At 40.7% G+C, this 5,689-nt stretch overlaps 1 pseudogene; it reads left to right on the forward strand.

Moving 5' to 3' along the window:
* The first annotated feature begins 3,615 nt into the window (after nt 1-3,615).
* LOC102872534 lies at nt 3,616-4,239 on the forward strand (annotated as a pseudogene).
* Nucleotides 4,240-5,689: the final 1,450 nt, after the last annotated feature.

The raw sequence follows: 5,689 nt of genomic DNA on the forward strand, positions 1-5,689 counted from the left end.
ACACATCCCCGGTGTACACCCTTCCCAATTTTGAACCATGCGGTGTTTCCTTGCTCTGTTTTGATGACTGCCTCCTGGTCCAAGTATAGGTTTTGTATAAGCACGATCAAGTGTTCTGAGATTCCCATTCTTCTCAGAGTCAGCCAAAGTTTGTTGGGGTCCACAAAGTCGAATACCTTTGCTTAGTCAATGAAACACAGATAGACATTTTTCTGGTCCTCTCTACTTTCAGCCAAGATCCATCTAACATTAGCTATAATATCCTTAGTACCATGGCCTCTTCTAAGCTCAGCCTGCTAGAAAGATTGATCATCCTCTTCTCAAATAACAGGCCTTCAAAAAACCCTATGAACGATAGACAATTAGGTACGGCACAGGAGGCAGAGAGCTCTCATATTAGAAGACACTAAAAGAAAAAAAAATCAGGAGGAACAGTTGCAAACGTCCACTACTAATTAGAACATGGAAAGTATGCAGTAGGAATGTAGGAAAATTGGATAGTGTCAAAAATGAATGGAACTCTATGCCTGTAGGGCTCCTGAATGGCTTTATCCAGGGACACTTACATTAAAAAGGAGAGGAAGAGTCAGCTGCAGTCCAGCTTGCTCACAGTCTCCACCGTTGGTGGACCACCTTCCTTCTCTAGCTGGTGGCCACAATGTAGGTGTGAGTAAGTGGAGCCAAGATCCAGTACTCTGTACCCTGAAAGCACAGAATTGTTTATAGGTCTATGAGAAAATATGTGTGAATCTAGAAACTTCTGAGTAAGTCACTTTCTATTGTTTGCTGTTTAGGACCCACGAATTTTCCTATGGTTGATGGTGGAGTGTGCTATTATTAGCTCAGATACGTAAGAAGTCATTGGCTCAGCCATTGCCATCAATTTCCTGTGTATAGGGAGGAGAGAGGATATTCCTCTAGGAAGCAATTGGTTATTTTGCTAGATTTCAAAAAAATGTGATTCATTTTCAATTTATAGGATTCTTCGGTGGGTCTTTTCTGGAACCACCATCCTTCTCCCTCCGCTCACATAGACTCTACATTTCCTATGTGCCATGGTGAAGGTTTAAGCTATTATATCTTTATTTTAGAGTAGTTGACAATTTGTATTATATTTTGCCTATTTGTATGTAGTATATAGGGCTCTGGTGGTCTAGTGAGTAATGAGTCACACTACTGACCAAAGGCAGGCAGTTTGAATCCAGAGCTGCTCCCAGGGAAAGAAGGGCGATCTCCTCCCATGTGATTTGTGTGTGTTGTTCTATATTCCATAAGTCAGAACTGACCTCTAGCTGACCCTCTGGAGGCTTTTCAGAGGCAGTAAGTTGTGTGGGAGGAAATTGTCCATCTTTCTCCGTTGGAGCAGCTGGTGAGTTTGAACTGCGTGCTTTTGATTTAGCAGCAGTGCCGCTCCTTACCGCTAAGCCACCAGACCTCCCTTCCGTGTAATTTACAGGCTCAGAGCGTCAGCTCTGACTCAGTTCTGACTCCACAGCACATGATAGCATTTGTATGTGAGTTTATTCTAGTGACTCTTTGAAGTTAAGATCCATACATTTTATCCTAAGTGCCTGACAAATAGTAAACTCTCAATCCAAGCTTGAGTGTATATAAATAAATTGATATAATGATTCTACATAGAGCCAGGGATGGCTTCTTGTCATGACCTTTCTCAGCCAAGTCTTAGCTTCGTCAAGTGGTCTGTGTCTAGTAGACTCTTTTTTTTTTTTAGTTTTTAATTTTTTTCTCTACTAGTTTATTTACAAAATACAAATACAAATTTGAACAAATTCTTTCCATTTCCCTCACCCCTCCAACCATCAAATTGTACAACCTAATGATTAATCCCCCTTTCCCTCTACACATCCACATCCCTCTGCTTCCAGCCGCTCCCACACCTCCTGGATCCTTATACTCATTCTACAATACGGTTTTATACACTGAGTTAGTTCACTCAGCATAATGCTCTCCAGTCCCTCCCAAGTTAGGTAATATTTTAAAAAATCATTTCTCCTGCATGCTGCATAGTATTCCATTGTGTGAATGTACCATAGTTTCTCAATCCATTCATTTGTGGTTGGACATTTGGGCTGTTTCCATGTTCTTGCGATGGTGAATAATGCTGCTATGAACACAAGTGTACAAATATCAGTTTGTACCTCACTTCTCATATTCTCAGGGTATATTCCAAGTAGCAGAATAGCTGGGTCATATGAGAGGATTTTCCAATGTTGTCTTTCTTCCTGGAATTTCCATATCTTCTCTCCGAACTAGGATTCCTTTCTGGGGTGGAGTTCATATCATCATTACAGATACTTTTCTGTTTCTCCTTTTGGACCATACCATGTTTGTAACAGGGGATCAAGGTATAGGGGGAAGGTACTGCATTCCATCTGTGGTTGATAAGGAGTGTGCCCCTTGTTTGGGACTCACTTTCTGTAAGGTAGCTTTAGCATTTTCCCCTTCAGGTCTGTGGAAGCTGGAAGCACTTTTTGGCTTTCTTATTTTTGTTATGAGCCTCACAGTTGAATATGAGGAAAGTGTTAAAAGTTTTTTATTAGCTTTTTAAGGTAAGACTTTGGGGGGGTATTTGGTTGTATTTAGCTTTTTAAAAAGATAATATGATAACAGGATGATTTAATTGTATCACGTGTGTCAATATAAAACAAGTTCAGGCTTGATCTGTTTTGAAGAAACAGGATCTCTGTCTATGGCCAGTATCCAGGAAACTCTCCTGGGACAAATAGGTTAAAAATAGATTTCCGAGGTGTTTGCAGACTAGATTTCCTAGATCCAGCTTGGCTGCCCTGACAACAAGACGGAAAAGGCTGAGAAGATTGTAATCTTATTTCTGTGTTACTTTTAGCTGTTCATTTGGGACAGGGGAGGCGTTTCTAGGTTTTGCTCGTCCTGGTTTATGCAAACTTTAGCTTGAATTTTTGCTATATTGGAGTAGTACTGTGTCCTAAAACTAAGTCCTAGGAATCAATGTCATTATATTGAGTTAAAGTACTTTTTGTGTCCCACTCATTTAAGCTGATGACAGCTTGCTGCCTTGGCTAAGGTTTTCAAAAACTATTTCTAAAATTAATCACCGTTCATCTATGTCTAGAGTCACCCTATCTTTTTGGGTCCCCGTTAGATCTAACATAATACCTTCACCCCTGCCTCCACCCACTATTGACTATAACTTTGTGTCCCAACTTTAGGACTTCTGACTCTTGTCTGTGCTTTCTCTTCTTGCTGTTACTGATCTGTTCCATCAAGTCAGAACCTACAGCTGAACTTCCAGAAGATTTTCAGAGGCAAGAAAACGCACAGGAGATTGCCCATCTTTCTTCTGTGGAGCAGCTGGTGGATTCAAACCGTGGACCTTTGGTTTAGCAGTGCAGCTCTTCACCACTAGGTCACGAGGGCTCCCTGTGCTTTGATCAAGGGCTTTTATTTTGGGCTTTCTCCCACTTTAAGCTTTTTAAGGACCTTACTTTTGTCCTTATATAAAATGACCTCTCCCCATGTATTAGGTGATAGGATAAAACCCAGTAAATATTTTGGACGGCCTGCACGGATGACAAAAGATTATAGACAAGATTCAGGTTGGCAGCCTGGGAGAAGATGACAGGCCCAGGAATGACCGAGCTCTCCCGCCAGGTGTGGTTTTACAGAACCTCTGTGTTCAGGCCATTTGCCAAGCTTGTGAGGCCACCTGTTCAAATAAACGGTGTTGAAGGTCGCTGTGCCACTGCTCTTTATTCTGCTGCATCAGAATAAACTGGATCAAGTAGAAAAGAATTTATTGAGAGTAACACAACTTCTGAAGGATCCCAAAGTGGCTCTTACTATTCTGAATCCTCATGTAAAGCAGTCTTTTAAGGGGGAAAGCCGAAATGACGTCACAGTAGAAGAGGTTTACTCCACTCACATCCAATCTGATCAATCAGCTTGCTGAGAATGGTAGCTTGAACAGCACCCCAGGAGTCATTTCTTCCTTTTCCACCATCATGAGTGTCCACTTTGGAGACGTCTCTTGCACAGTTTCCACTGTGTCTCCCTTACACAGCACCTCCCTCTCTGAATTAAAAACAGTCCTCAACAGCTTCCTAAGTCAAAGACAAGTGTTGACATTGGAGGTTAAGACTGATCCATCAATCACAGGTCCATATTAGAGAGAAATATGCTGATATATCTGTAAAATCCAAGACTCAGAAGCTAAGCAGGCCTATGTGGGAGGTTATGTGAAGATGTTGGTTTTCTGTCATCAGTGCTTAACCCTGTAACATCAGTAAAATGTTAAGTATGGGGGGGGGAGAGAAAGATTATAGATAGAAAAAGGCAAGTGATATTGCTGCTAATCTCTGCCCACATGATAATATTTATCCAAATTTTTAGTCTATACTCTGTATTACACTGGCTTCTAGGATCAAACTGATAAGAACAGCAGCATTTACTGGAGTGACATCCTCTTTCCAGAACATAATTCAAAACTGACTATGGACATTTACAAAGGGAGTGTAAGCATGTTATGATTTGTGATTTTTGCTTGTAGTGTCCAATTGTGACTTATGTGGCCTTTTAATAGTTTCACCTTAAATGTGAGCATGTCTCTACTGGAATGTAATTTACTGGCGAGGTCTAGAAGCTAGACAAGCATTTTAAGAAAATATATGGGCAAATTAAAAGATCAACTGAAAAGATTAATTATGTTTCATACAATTCTCAGACCAGAGTTGATAAAATACTGTCTAAGGTATACCTGATTCAAGTCATGGTCTTTTCAATTAATTGCTATACATCTTTAAGTTGAACAGTGAATAAGGACAACAGAAGAATCGATGCCTTTGACTTATGGTGCTGGAGAAAGGTGCTAAATATCACATCACCTGCAAAGGGTATGAGCAAATCTATCTTGGAGAGAGTCTTGGAGAGTGCAGCCAGGATGCTCATTAGGAGGAAGGATGGTGAAACTTGGCCTCACATACTTTAGGCATGTTGTTAGGAGGAAACAGTCCTTGGAGAAAGACATCATACTCTGAAAATTGGAGGGTCAGCAAGGAGGGGAAGATCCACAATGAGATGGATTGACATTGTAATTATAACAGTAGGCTCTCGTGTGTCAGATGATGAGAATGGCACAGGATAGGACAGGGTTCAGGTCTGATACTCTTAGGGTCACTATAAGTTGTACACACTCAATGGCATTCAATAAAAATAACAACATGGGGTACTTGTGAGGTGCTTTTAAAGAAAGGGCTCCTTGTGAAGGATTACTTACCAAGTAATTCCCCTTCAATCCTTTCTTACTAATTAAATTGTGAACCTCCAAAAGCGGAATATCTAGAACCCTTATTCACTGTTGGTGGGAGTGTAAAATGGTGCAACCACGATGGAAGGCAGTATGGTGCTTTCTCAAAAAGTTGGAAATAGAAATACCATTTGACCCAGCAATTCCACTACTGGGAATTTACCCCAAAGAAACCATAACTGCCACCCAAGCAGATATATTCATACCCATGTTTATTGCGGCTTTGTTTACAATAGCAAGGAATTGGAAACAACCTAAGTGCCCATCAACAAACGAATGGATAGAGAAGTTGTGGTATATTCCAGCAATGGAATACTATAATGCATTGAAAAACAAGGAACTCATGCAATATTATTCAAAATGGGTGACACTGGAGGACATTATGCT

This window comes from Elephantulus edwardii, unplaced genomic scaffold, assembly GCF_000299155.1.
Source record: "Elephantulus edwardii isolate Elephantulus edwardi_28Jun2011 unplaced genomic scaffold, EleEdw1.0 scaffold00278, whole genome shotgun sequence".
Taxonomy (NCBI): domain Eukaryota; kingdom Metazoa; phylum Chordata; class Mammalia; order Macroscelidea; family Macroscelididae; genus Elephantulus; species Elephantulus edwardii.